This window comes from Neofelis nebulosa, chromosome 6 (genome assembly GCF_028018385.1).
Source record: "Neofelis nebulosa isolate mNeoNeb1 chromosome 6, mNeoNeb1.pri, whole genome shotgun sequence".
Classification (NCBI taxonomy): domain Eukaryota; kingdom Metazoa; phylum Chordata; class Mammalia; order Carnivora; family Felidae; genus Neofelis; species Neofelis nebulosa.
The window spans coordinates 79,141,560-79,156,783 of record NC_080787.1 but is presented as its reverse complement, the minus strand read 5'-3'; the positions used below and the strand labels follow the sequence as shown (position 1 = coordinate 79,156,783).

General features: G+C 38.3%; 1 pseudogene; it reads right to left on the bottom strand.

Annotated features, from left to right (window-relative positions):
- Positions 1-258: 258 nt before the first annotated feature.
- Positions 259-15,224, bottom strand: part of LOC131515440 (tigger transposable element-derived protein 1-like) — a 41,017-nt pseudogene continuing 26,051 nt past the window's right edge.

Genomic DNA, 15,224 nt, shown 5'->3' with positions numbered 1-15,224 from the left:
GGCAGATATGACAAAAGTCACAGCAGTTATCCCCTCTAACCTTAATATTCATTTTACATTTGCAGACATTTTTCAGATGCATACCCACACGTGGTGCCAACAACGGCTGTCTTTGTAAAAGCCGCTGTGGGTAACAGATGTACACTCGTAAAGGGTTTTGTTTGGTCTTTATTTATAAACTGTAAATCTCTACTTATCCTGTTAACAAGAAATGTAGTTATTAAGCACCCTGAGTTTATAAATGAGAAACCACTCAATTTAGCCAGGACATGAGAGATCTGAGGGCAGGAAGAGGCGACGACGGTCTTTAAATATTTGAAGGTGAAAGAACTGGGGAGACTTGATCTGTGGCCTCAGGTGGAGGCGGGTTTCATCTGAGTGAACTTCTGCCAAGTGGCCCCGAGGCGGCCCCCTAGTGGCTGTGATCTGGAACAGGCTGGTGCAAGCGCCTGGCAGGGACTGAATCAGGGAACTCAGGCGGCTCCACACGGGTGGGCTCCCTGAGATCTTTTCCAGCCCTGAGGGGCGGTAACTGTTAGAAGTTACACAAAATGACTTTTTTCCTTTTGTAAAACAGAAAATAATCAATACCATAAATTTGAATTGTTTAAAGTGAAAATGTGAATTTTTTTTAATGATGGTGTGCATTGTGCATGCAGTATATTTCAGGATTGTTTTATCTTATTTTTAAAGTATTTATTTATTTATTTATTGAGAGAGAGAGAAGGGCAGAGAGAGAGAGGGAGAGAGAGAGAAACCCAGGCAGGCTCTGCCCCATTAGTGCAGTGCCAGATGTGGGGCTCGACCTCATGAACTGTGAAATCATGATCTGAGCAGAAGTTGGATGCTTAACTGACTGAGCCAACCAGGCACCCCTGTTTTATTTTATTTTATTAATGTTTATTTATTTATTTGGAGAGAGAGAGAGATAGAGTACGAGCAGAGAGAGGGCGGACAGAGAGAGAATCCCAACCTCAGCACAGAGTCCCATGCAGAGCTTGATCTCAAGAACCATGAGATCATGACCTGAGCTGAAATCAAGAGTCAGCCACTTAACCAACTGAGCCACCCAGGTGCCCCTCGGGCATTGTTTTAAATGCTGGAGATAGGAGTGAGCAAAATAGACAAAACTTTGTACCTTAAAATACCTTCAAAATGTTTCTGCATGTATTTTCTTATTTGACCTCATGATGATTGGGTGAAGTGAGCTGAGCAAGGATTCTCCCCACTATGCACAAGGAAGCTAGGGCTCAGAGAGGGTCAGTGACTTGCCCAGAAACACATGTGGGAGAAAAATGAAAACTGGCCCTATGAGCTCCTGCCCCAGTGCTCCAAGCACTGCCCTGTCACTGCCAGCGGAGAGGAACTCGTGCTCCTATATTCCCACCACAGACTTTGAGGGTGGGCAACACATCCCCAATTCCCTAAAATCACTGCATTTTTAATGTAGCAAAGAGATTAAACCTCGGAAGCAGTGCTCATTACAAGCCTAATGCACTTTAATTTCTAAGCTATGAGGTTCACAAAGACTGATGTTGTATCTTGCTCATTTTTAAAACTCCATGCCTGACACATAGCATGTGCTTTATCAGTGTTTGTTAATGGATAACCACAACTCATAAGTATCAAATGCTATTCTTTTTTTTTTTTAGGTTTGTTTGTTTATTTATTTAAGTAATCTCTGCACCCAAGATGGGGCTAGAACTCACAACCCAAAGAACAAGAGCTGTATGCTCCTTTAAGTGAGCTAGTCAGGTGCCCCCTCAAATGCTGTTTTTATGTTGTGTTTTTAAAGTATGCTCTTCTTGGGGCTCCTCGGTGGCTCAGTCAGTTAGGCGTCAGACTTTTGATATTGGCTCAGGTCACGATCTCACAGTTTGTGGGATTGAGCCCTGCATCCAGGCCCTATGCTGGCAGAGCGGAACCTGCTTGGGATTCTCTCACTCTCCCTCTCTGTCCCTCCCCCGCTTGCTCTCTCTTGCTCTCTCTCAAAATAAACGTTAAAAAATTACAAAAAAATAAAGTATTCTCTTCTTGTGAAATTATAGTACCTCAGAAATGGAAAGTTGTTACATTTCACATGACTTTAAAGAAACTAGAAGGCTAGGATAAGGATCCATGTATCGATTATAGAAATGCTTGGTTGAGACGTGGGTGGGACTGATGCCTTGGAGAAACAAGGGTCTGCCTTAATCTTCATTTTAAAGCATTGGTTGGTTATTTTGAGCATTGGTTGGTTAAAGCATGATTTTTAGTGCATTTCAGTGTGTTCTGTTTAATTAAATTCTGGCCTTTGGTTTTCCAGTATTTTAACTAAATTCTTCATTATAATCACTGGGTTGTATTTACCCAGAAGTAGAATCATCTTGTGCCATCCCAGGCATTCTCTACCCTTGGAAGCTAAGAAAAGTAAACACATCTTTCCATGGCAGGTTTCTAGTAGCTCTCTGTTTAAAGGGAGAAGTTAATGGAAAGGTAGCACCATGCTCCCTTTTCAAGTCCTCATTAATTGAAGACAAAGCCATATTAGACCTAAAGTAGAAAAGGATAAGCACACATATATACACATAAATAACAAAAATATAGCATATGCATTTATAAATATACATACAGGCACACCTCACAGATATTGCAAGTACTGTTCCAGACCACTGTAATAAAGCAAATATCGCAGTAAAGTGAGTCAGATGAATTTTTTTGTTTCCCAAAGCACATAAAAATTATATTTACACTATATAAGAGTCTATTAAGTGTGCTATAGCATTATGTCTAAAAAATAATGTACATACATTGATTTAAAAAAAATGCCTTATTCCTGAAAATGGCTAACCATCATCTGAGCTTTCAGCAAACTAACCATTTCGCTGGTGGAGGGGCTTGCCTCAGCGTTGGTGGCTGTGGACTTATCAGCATGGTGGTTGCTGAAGGTGGGGGTGGCTGTGGCAATTTCTTAAAGTAAGACAATGAAGCTTGCCGCAGTGACTGACTCTTCCTTTCACAAACCATTTCTCTACAGCATGCGATGGTGTCTGATAACATTTTGCCCATAGTACAACGTCTTCCAAATTGGAGTTGATCCTTTAAAACCCTGCTGCTGCTTTATCAATGACGTTTATATTATATTCTAAATCCTTTGTTGTCTTTTCAACAATCTCCACAGCGTCTTCACCAGGAGATTCCATCTCAATAAACCACTTTCCTTGCTCATTCATGAGAAGCAGCTCCTCATCCATTTGAATTTGATCATGAAATTACAGCAATTCAGTCACATGTTCAGGCTCCACGCTTAATTCTACTTCTCTTGCTGTTCCCACCACAGTTACTTCCTCCACTGGTGTCTTGATGCCCTCAAAGTCATCCCTGAGGGTTGGAATCAATTTCTTCCAAGCTCCTGTTAATCCTGTTGATAATTTGACCTCTTACAACAAATCATGAATATTTTTAATGGCATCCAGAATGGTGGATATTTTCCAGAAGATTTTCACTTGTCTTTGCCTAGATCCACCAGAGGAACCACTATCCATGGCAACTATAACTTTATGAAATGTATTTCTTAAATAAGATGGCTTGAAAGTCAAAATTACTCCTTGATTTGTGGGCTGCAAAATGGATACTCTATTAGCAGGCTTGGAAACATGAATCTGGTCATACATCTCCATCAGAACTCTTGGGTGGCCAGGTACATTGTCAATGAGCAGTAATGTTTGGAAAGGAATCTTTATTTTGAGTAGTAGGTCTCAACAGTGAGCTTAAAATACTCAGTAAACCATGTTATAAAGACATGTGCAGTCATCCAGGCTTTGTTGTTCCATTTATAGAGCACAGGCAGAGTAAATTTAGCATAATTCTTAAGGACCCTAGAATTTTTCAGAATTGACTTTAACTTGAAATCACCAGTTGCATTAGCCCCTAACAAGAGAATCAGCCTGTCTTTTGAAACTTTGAAGCCAGGTATTGACTTCTCTTCTCTAGCTATTAAAGGGCTAGATGGCATTTTCTGCCGATAGAAGACTATTTAATATACACTGAAAATCTGTTGTTTAGTGTAGCCACCTTCATTAATTATCTTAGATCTTTGGGATAACTTGCTGCAGCTTCTACATCAGCACCTGTTTCTTCACCTTGAACTTTGATGTTATGGAGACGGCTTCTTTCCTTATACCTCATGAACCAACCTCTGCTAGTTTCAGACTTTCCTTCTGCAGCTTCCTCACCTCTCTCAACTTTCATAGAGCTGAAGAGAGTTAGGGCCTTGCTCTGGATTGGGCTTTGGGTCAAGGGAATGTTGTGGCTAGTTTCGTCTCCTATCCAGACCACCAAAATGTTCTCCATATCAGCAGTAAGGCTGTTTTGCTTTAATATCATTGGTGTGTTCACTGAAAAAGGACTTTTAATGTCCTTCAAAAACTTTTCCTTTGCATTTAAAACTCGGCCAACTCATACATGAGGCCTTGCTTTTGGCCTAATTTGACTTCTGACGTGCTTTCTCACTAAGCATAATTACTTCTAGCTTTTAATTGAAAGTGAAGAAGACTTGCAACTCTTAGAGGCCACTGTAGAATTATTAATTGGCCTAATTTAAATATTGTTGAAATTTCAAGAAATAGGGAGGCCCAAAGAGAGGGAGAGAGATGGCTGGTGAGCAGTCAGAACACATACAACAGTCACTGATTAAGCTTGCCATCTTACGTGGGCATGGTTTGTGGTGGCCCAAAACAATTACAAGAGCAATATCAAATATCAATGATCACAGATCACCATAACAAATGTAATAAGAATGAAAAAGTTTTATATATTGTAAGAAATTTTAAAATGTGACGTAGAGACACAAAGTGAGCAAATGCCATTGGAAACATTGTACTCATAGATGCTCCACTCAGGGTTTCCACAAACCTTCCATTTGTACAACACACATCTGTGAAGTGAAATAAAGTGAAGCATAATAAAATGAATATGAGAGAGGGGGAATATTCAGTGGAAGGAAAAGGGCATCAGGTGAAAATAATTTAAAATTCACATCTATCTATGTAGATGGGAAAATCCACAAATGTTCAGTCCTGAAGACAGCTCTAAACTCATGGCTGTCTGTGCCCTGGCCAAAGAATTGTTCACTCTTGTTCATTTGTGGAGGAAAAAATTTAAATCAATTATTGAAATGAGGTTGTTTGATGGGATCCAAGCTATCGAGGAGAGTCACTGTAACAATCAATGAGAACAGGGGTCAGGGTTAAAGAGACCTCAGTTCAAATTTCTGATCTGCGCCAACTTGTTCTGTGTCTGTTTCCTCATCTGCAAAGTATGGATAAACACTGTCTCCAGGACTGTTGCAACTAGAATGAGGTCACTTATGTGAAGAGCTTACAATGGAGTCCGTCACAGAGTAAATGCTCATCAGAGGGCAGTAGCCATTGTTCTCGGTTATGCATGATACAGCAGTCACATGGCCACAGTCTCTACCTTGTAGAGAAAAGATGAGATTTTGAATCTGGACTTTTGAGGTTCAGTCCAAAAGTAGATAAGTTTGTACTCTGGGCAAATCAGTGAATCTATTTATGTTCCTTTTAATGACACAGCATCACTCATCCAAACCTCACAAGTAACAACTAATTCTGCTTCAATTTCAGAGCCACATAAAAAGTGGAACCAACACTTGTTGGTTCCAACCAACTTCACCATAAGATCTGAAGGTGTTTTGCCTCAACTAGGCTTTCCATGAAACCAGAACATCTCCCAGGGAGACAATGCAGCTGCTCCTTGTGGTTCATACTGTGGTTTCTCTCTGTGCCTGAGTGTTTTCTAGAGCTGGATTGCTTTCTTCTCATAAGAAATGATGTAACTCTGGAACACAAGCAAAACAATGAGGGAAAGAAATCTCTGGGCAATAGTGTCCTCAGTTCAAGCAGAAGGTTTTCCAGTATGGAGGTTCCTCAAAAAGTTAAAAATAGAACTTCCCTATTATCCAGCAATTGCACCACTAAGTATTTACCCAAAGGATATAAAAATACTGATTTGAAGGAGACATACACCCCAATGTTTACAGCAGCATTGTCTACAATAGCCAAATTATGGAAACAGCCCAAGTGTCCATTGAATGATGAATGGATAAGGAAGATGTGGTATACATATATGATGAAATATTACTCATCCATCAAAAAGAATGATATCTTGGGGTACCTGGGTGGCTCAGTCAGTTAAACGTCTGACTCTTGGTTCTGGCTCAGGTCATGATCTCACAGTTTGTGAGTTCAAGCCCCGCATCAGGCTCCGCACGGACAGTACAGAGCCTGTGTGGGATTCTCTCTCTCTCGCTCTCTCTCTGCCCCTCCCCAACTTGTGCTCTCTCTTAAAAAAAAAAAAAAAAAAAGAACGAAATCTTGCCATTTGCCACAATGTGGATAGCTTATGCTCAGCGAAATAAGTCACTTACAGAAAGACAAAAACAATACAATTTCATTCATGTGTGGAATTTAAGAATCAAAACAGATGGACATAGGGAGAAAAAGAGAAAGACAAACCATAAAACAGACTCCTTTTTTTAATGTTTATTTTATTTTTGAGAGAGAGTGCGATCAGGGGAGGGTCAGAGAGGGAGGAATAGAGAGGATCCCAAGCAGCCTCTGAACTGTCAGCTCAGGGTCCAACATGGGGCTCAGTCTCAGGAACCATGAGATCATGACCTGAGCTGGAATAAGAGTCGGACACTTAACTGACAGAGCCACCCAGTTGCCCCCAGTCTCTTGATTATAAAGAACAAATTGAGGGTTGCTGGAGGGGAGGTGGGAGGATAGGTTAAATAGGTGATGGATATTAAGGAGGGCACTTGTGATGAGCACCAGTTATTGTATGTAAGTGATGAATCACTAAATTCTGCATCTGAAACCAATATTGCACCATATGTTAACTAGCTGGAATTTAAGTAAAAACTTAAATAAAAAGGAAAAGTTTCCACTATCTGCTTTTTTAGTAGGTCTCATAACATGGCTCTTTCCTTTGATAAGAAGAGTGGACTCCGTGATGTTAGCTTTCATCTTGGATTCCCCAGAGCATTGCTCCCCCAGGCTTTCCAAGTAAGCAGCCACTTTATGTCTGGGACAGGATTAACAGCAGGTCTGTAATCCATTCTCCATAGGGTTATCCCCAGGAAATAAAGAAGGTGACATGGTCTAATTTTATAAAGATGCTAATGACAGGTTTTATGCCAGGTAAAATAATTGAATTGCTAGTGGAAGAGTCTCCCTAAAAAACCTTTTAGCATGAGTACAAGGCTACCTGTATTGCTGGTAGACAAAGTTGGCATCTGTGAATTTGGGGGGCAGAGTTCTCTGAAAAGTCATGCAAGCTACATAACCAGCTGAATATAAAATGGAGAGTTTTCAAGACTTAAATGGGCTACTTCTGGGTAAGTGATTTGACCAGCACACATCCTATAGAGACCTCATATATTCATCTGGGCCAGAATCAATCCAGTACTTTGAAAAAGGGCTTAGGAACCTTCACTGACAGTCCTAGACTGGCCTATGCTTATGCTATGCCTTTTGATTACTTGTCTCCTTGAAATTATTAATAAAATTTGACCCTAGGTAAGATCTATGATTTGTGTGAGTCTGATGTGATAGTCCCATTTTTGTGATCATCCAGGAATACAGTAAAGAAAGAGAAAGGGGTGAGCTCAAATTTCAAGTAGCAGGCATCAGGATGTGGAGTGAACGATATGCCTTCTTGGGAGGCTCCATAAACGGAACACAAGTGTTCATTTTGACTCGCCTTTGAGATTGGCCATATGTAAGGACTTGGGACTTGGTCTTGAAAGAGATAGTTTAGGTGAATATTAAGAGGAAAAAGGATGGAATTTAGAAACCCAAGTGGAGATACCATTCCCATCCAACAGATTTCTCTCAAATTCAAATTAAAGGGCTTTCATTATAAACTGTTCTTTGACTGAATTAGCTAAGCTCATAACATCAAAGCAGGGATGGTCTTGCCAAACACTGTCAAATCTTGCCAGGTGGATGGAATATTTGAATCAATGTAGTCAATCAAGCAGGACAACCATGTCAAGTATGGATACCAATATTTTCCAGGTAGGAGTATGGATCATTGAGTTCCTGGGCACATATCCCTCCATCTTGCTTCCAGCTCTGCCTCTCAACAACCCTACCACATAAGGTCATATAGTCCACCTTTGTCCCTGGACTTCCCAATCATTTTGACTTTCTATCCATATCTTCTTATTTTCATTTTCATCCCTCTGGGCTCAACCTTGGTAAGATACCTGCTTGTTTAAAAAACAATAACAACAACACAGTTCACAAGCACTTCTTTCTCATGACGGAGGGAGAATTACTTTCCTTCAGTCCTCCTGAAAGGATTCTGCTGTACAACTTAAGTGAATCATAAAGCAGTATGTCTACTGATTAAATCCAGAATATTAATGTTCCTGTGATTGCTTTGGTCACCTTAGAAACTCTGGAGTGTGGATGAGAACCTGAGCTATCATTTCACTGCCAGAACCAGGTGAAATGATTTGGCTCAAGACAAACTAAACAAGGTATGTCTTTAAACGGCAATTACATTGTTTGAAAACCAGGTCTTTCCTCCAGCTTCCGAGGAAAACTCAGGGTGTAGTGCTGATTAGAGAGCAGAAGTTCTACCAATTTCTAATGGATGTTTCCCAAGATTGTGGAAGCAGAATGAAAACTGAGTTATCAAAGAACAATTGACTGTGGGCTCCATTTCAGATATCTCATTGGGCAAGTGCCGTTTAATTCTACACCAAATGCAAGGTTTAAATTGATAACTCAAGTAGATATCGCAAGAAAATATCATGGATATATGCATACTCTAGAGAAGACATGAAATATAGAATATTTGCAACAGAATAAGAAACTTCAGAGGCTAATATACATGGCAATATCCTTATCTTCCTCCCCGCCAAGACAATTGTTTATATTTAACACTTATATATCATTTACTATTATGAGTACTTTATAAGATTTATAAAGATTAACTCATTTCATCCCCATGACAGCTATATGAAGTAGCATAGGTATTGTTACCATAATTCCAGATGAGGAAACTGAGAAAGAAAGGAATCAAATAACTTGTTCAAGGCCACATAGCTTGCCTAATTCAAATCTAGAGTCTGCTCCAGAATCTACGTTCTTATCCACTCTGCTTTGCTGCCTTTTTGAATATTTTAAACACAAAATTTAAAAGCATTTAATTATTCTCTATCTTTTAAAAAAATTTTTTTTAATGTTTATTTATTTTTGAGACAGAGAGGGACGGAGCACGAACGGGGGAGGGTCAGAGAGAGAGGGAGACAGAATCCGAAGCAAGCTCCAGGCTCTGAGCTGTCAGCACAGAGCCCGATGCGGGGTTCGAACTCACAGACCGTGAGATCATGACCTGAGCCGAAGTTGGACTCTTAACCAACTGAGCCACCCAGGCGCCCCAAATTATTCTCTATCTTAAAATTAAAATATTCCTTTACCTAAGAAAATACATGCATGGAAACCTTGGCATGGGGGCTGGGGAACCTCCAGCAGAAAGTGAGCAGAGGTCACTCACAAAACAGTAGACAAAGTGAGCAAGTGCTGCTTTGATTCAAAAGCATCTTGCCAAAGCCTGGAAATTTCCCTCTTGTCTCAGTTCTGCCTTCATCATTTGGGTCTGAGTGGAGGGTCTTAAATTTGTTTTCCTGTTCTCTGTTATATGTCCAGGCTTCCAAATTAGTATTGCCTATAGATGCCAGATAACCTTCCCAAGACTGTTTATTCATTCCATAAACTCTTTCCAGATGCCAAACCTGTTCTTGGCATAAAAAAATAATTGAAAGCATCTTCTAGGTGAGTGGAAATATAAAATGTGACTGGAAATACAAAAAATGGGAATAGGAAAACTCAGAAGTTAATGCAAGTTAATCCAGTATGTATCAGACAGACTAAATATCTGTGATTCATCCCACTTTACTGAGCACCAGTCCTGGCTACTATGACAATATGAAGAAAAGCAAACATTACTAATTGCCTTTACATTCCTGGCTCTGTACTAGGTCCTGGGACATATTAGTGGACCAAATAAACTCAGTTCCTGCTTCACAAAACATACAAGTTTTGGAGAAGGCTGACAATAAAAAGGTAATTATAAGTGCAAGTGTAAATTATAGAAAACTTTAAATTACATTTCTAGGGTTGACTTTGTTAAATGCTGAGATTCCTTGATCTGGCAGTTATATCCTGAGGGGCTCCTTATCCAAACTGACAATTCCTCATTTTAGAGCTTTTGGAAAATACGTGATATTGAACATTAAGTAATTACATTTAATTTCCAGAGTTGGTATTGCTGGGTAGAGGGAGGGATTGAATGGTTACCCAGGCAGTGTTATGGTGGGGCACATTGGGGGTGTTCTCAATGGGGAGAGATTATTTGTGCCTCAGGTCCTGAGAAACAGGTCAGCAAGAGCCAGAGCATACTGGATGGGAGCAAACCCTCCCTTATAAGCCAACTGACAAAGATTCAGTGCATAAACTGTAATTGAAACAGATTTTAACTCATAACTGTAAAAAGACTTTTAAATTTATACCTAACGGACCTAGAAAAAGAACAACAAACAGAGCTCAAGGTTAGTAGAAAGAAGGAAATAGTAAATATCAGAGAAGAAATAAATAAAATAGAGGCTAAAAAAACAAAAGAAAAGATCATGATATAAGGAGCTGTTTCTTTGAAAAGATAAACAAAATTGATGAACTTTTAGCTGGAAAAAGAGAGAGGGCACAAATAAATAAAATCAGAAATGAAAGAGGAGCATTAATAATTGACACCAAAGAAATACAAAACATTATAAAGAAATTCTATGAGAAATTAATTATATGCCAACAAATTAGACGACCTCGAAGAAATGGATAAATTTCTAGAAACATACAATCTTCCAAAACTGAATCATGAAGAAATAAAAAACCTGAATAGACTAATTACTAGTAACAAAATTGAATCAGTGATTTAAAAACTCCCAACAAACAAAAGTTCAGGACCAAATGACATCAGGGGTAAATTATACCAAACAGTTAAAGAAGAGTTAATACCTAACTCTTCAAACTATTAAAAAAAATGAGAAGGGAAAGCTTCCAAATACATTCTAGGAGGCCATCATTACCCTGATATCGAAAGCAGACATAGACACTACAAAAAAAGAAAACTACTGGCCAATATCCCTGATGAACATAGATGCAAAAATCCTCAACAAAATAATATCAAACTACATTTAACAATACATTAGAAGGATCATTCACACAATCAAGTGGGATTTATTGTGGGGATTCAAGAATTACTTAATATTTGCAAATCAATCAATGTGATACATTGTATCAACAAGAATAAAAATCATATGATCATCTCAATAGATGCAGAAAAAGCATCTGTCAAGGTACAATATGCATTCTGATAAAAACTCTCAACACAGTGTGTTTAGAGGAAACATTCCTCAACATAATAAAGGCCATATGTGAAAAACTCACAGCTAACATCATACTTAATGGTGAAAAACTGAGAGCTTTTCCCCTAAGATCAGAAACAAAAAAAGGATGTCTGCTCTCACAACTTTTATTCAACATAGTACTGGAAGTGCTAGCCACAGTGGTCAGACAAGAAAAGAAATCAAAGTCATTTGAATTGGTAAGGAAGAAGTAAAACTGTCACTATATGCAGATGACATGATGCTACAAATAGAAAACCTTAAAGACTCCACCAAAAAACTATAAGAACTGATACATGAATTCAATAAAGTTGCAGGATACAAAATTAGTACACAGAAATTGGTTTCATTTCTATACACTGATAACAAAGTAGCAGAAAGAAAAATTAAGGAATTAATCCCATTTACAATTATGCCAGAAAGAATAAAATATCTAGGAATAAACCGAACCAAAGAGGTGAAAGGCTTATACTCTAAGAACTATAAAACACTGATTGAAAAAAATGAAGATGACACAAATAAATAGAAAGATATTCCATGTTAATGGTTTGGGAGAATTAATATTGTTAAAATGTCCACACGATCCAAAAGGAAACTACAGATTCAGTGCAATCTTTATCAAAATACCAACAATATTCTTCAGAGAACTAGAACAAATAATACTAAAATTTATGAACCAACAAGGATCCTAACTTGCTAACACAATCTTGAGAAAGAAGAACAAAGCTAGAGGAATCAGAATCCCAAATTTCAAGATTTACCACAAAACTACAGCAATCAAAACAGCGTGGTACCGGCACAACAACAGACACAAAGCTCAATAGAACAGAATAGAGATCCCAGAAATAGACCCATGCTTATATGGCCAATTAATCTATGACAAAGGAGGCAAAAATATGCAATAGGAAAAGACAGTCTTTCAATAAATTGTACTGGCAAAACTGGACAACCAAATGCAAAAGGATGAAACTGGAAAACTTTCTCATACCATACACAGAAATAAATTCAACATGGATTAAAAACTTAAATGTGAGACCCGAAACCATAAAACTGCTAGAAGAAAACACAGGCAGTAATATCTTGACATTGGCCATAGGAACATTTTTCTAGATATGTCTCCTGAGGCAAGGGAAACAAAAGTAAAATTAAACTATTGGAACTACACCAAAGGAAACCATCAACCAAACAAAAAGGCAATCTACTGAATGACAGAAAATATTTGCAAATAATATATCTGGTAAGAGGTTAATTCCAAAATACATAAAAATTTCTACAACTTAAAACCAAAAAAAATCCCAAACAATATAGTTTAAAAATGGACAGAGTACTTAAGTAGACATTTTTCTAAAGAAAGCATACAGATGGCCAACAGACACATGACAAGATGCTCAACATCACTAATCATTAGGAAAATGCAAATCAAAACTACAGTGAAATATCACCTTATACATGTCAGAATGGCTAAAATAGAAAAAATAAGAAATGACGAGTATTGGTGAAGATGTGGGAAAAAAAGGAACCCTCATACACTGTTGCCAGGAATATAAGTTTGTACAGCCTCTATAGAAAACAATATGAAGGTTCCTCAAAAAATTAAAAATAGAACTACTATATGACCCAATAATTCCACTGCTGACTACTTACCCAAAGAAAACAAAAGCACTAATTTGAAAAGATTTATAAACACCCATTTATTGCAGCATTATTTACAATAGCTAAAGTATGAAAGCAACCCAAGAGTCCATCAGTAGATGAATGGATAAAGAAGATGTGGTATACACACAGACACACACACACACACGAATTGAAATGTCATAAAAAGGGATGAGATCTTGCCATTTATGATTATGTGGATGGACTTTGGACTTAGAGGGTATTATGTTAAGTGAATTAAGTATACAGAGAAAGAGAGATACCATATGATTTCACTTATATGTAGAATCTTTAAAAAAAAAAACTAAATGAATATACAAACAAATAAAATGCAAAAACAGACTCAGAAATACAGAGAACACACTGGTGGTTGCCAGAGTGGGGGTGTAGAAGGGAATGGGAAAATAGGTGAAGAGGAGTGGGAGATACAGGCTTCCAGTTATGGAATGAATAAGTCACAAGAATAAAAGATACAGCAAAAGGAATATAGTCAATGGTACTATAATAGTGCTGTATGGTGACAGAGGGTAGCCACACTTGTGGTGAGCATAGAATAATGTATAGACTTGTCAAATCGCTATGTGGTACATCTGAAACTAATGTAACATTATTTGTCAACTATACTTCAATTAAAAAAATAATAAGACAAAGACTTAGTAATAAGTGCCCTGAACAAAAGGCAGAAATTAATTCAATAGAAATATTGAGGACAAGAGCCACAGGGACACACACAAGAATCTAGGGGTGCTTGGGAGGCTCAGTCAGTTAAGCGTCTGACTCTTGGTTGTGGTTAAGGTCATGGTCTCAAGGTTTGTGGGATCAAGCCTTGCATGAGGCTTGCAATGAGAGTGCAGACCGTGCTTGGGATTCTCTCTCTTTCTCTCCCTTTCTCTCTTTCTCTCTCTCTCTCGATTTCTAAGTTTCTTCAATAAAGCCTTAGAAAAAAAAGAACTCAGAAGGTTCTACAGCTAAGACAACTTCCTTTAAATTATCACCATTCTCTTAAGAATGAGAAGTCGTGGGGCAAGTGGGTGGCTCAACCAGTTAAGCCTCCCACTTGGGCTCAGGTCATGATCTCGTGGTTCACAAGTTTGAGCCCCATGACAGGCTTTGCACTGAAAGTTCAGAGCCTGGAGCCTGCTTCTGATTCTGTGTCTCCCTCTCTCTCTGCTCCTCCCCCAACTCACACTCTGTCTCTCAATAAATAAACATTAAAAATTTTAGAAAAAAAAGAATGAGAAGTGGCATTTGAAACTAGAATCCACTTTATAGTCTTGGCAGATTGTGTTATTCAAATATAATCAGCCTACATGTTCTTTTTAGAACGGACTGTCGTTTCTTTCTACAATCTTCATAAATTTCTGTAAGCATTCCTAGAGGAAGAGGGCTCTTCCTAGCCAGAATAAAGCAAATTAGATAAGCAAAGCCTCTTCTTTACCAGAGCTGTGTTCTCTGTTCTTAGTTTCATCCAGCTTCAAGTAGCAAGTGTTTTGAAGAAACAATCTCATCAAGCAAACATCTTTCTCTTTACTTTAAACTCCATTATCTCCTCTTGGAAGAGCACCTTGGCTCCAAGCAAAATGGTGAGAGCTACAGCCTAAGTATTGCTTACACTAAGCAAAGTCCCGATACCTTTTGAAAGACTTCATTCCTTTAACGGCTTATACGTACTGCAATATGTATAAGTTTGTGAAGTAAATGATAATAACCACAAAACAATTTCCAGAGCTGTGTTCCAAAAATAAAGGTCTGAGATGCCTCCTCAGGCGAGTAGAATAAGGCTGGACAACCCAGCACTAAAAGGCAATGGAGTATACAAAAAAACAAAGAAAGAAACAAGGCCCTAGTCTTCATGCTGATGGAGCTGGCAGATATATTTTCTTTTTATTTATTTATTTATTTATTTATTTATTTATTTATTTATTTATTTTTTAATATATGAAATTTACTGTCAAATTGGTTTCCATACAACGCCCAGTGCTCATCCCAAAAGGTGCCCTCCTCAATACCCATCACCCACCCTGCCCTCCAGATATATTTTCTTTATAGGCCAACTTTCCCCCACCTTCCCTAATGTCCCTAATAATGTCTGGCTAGA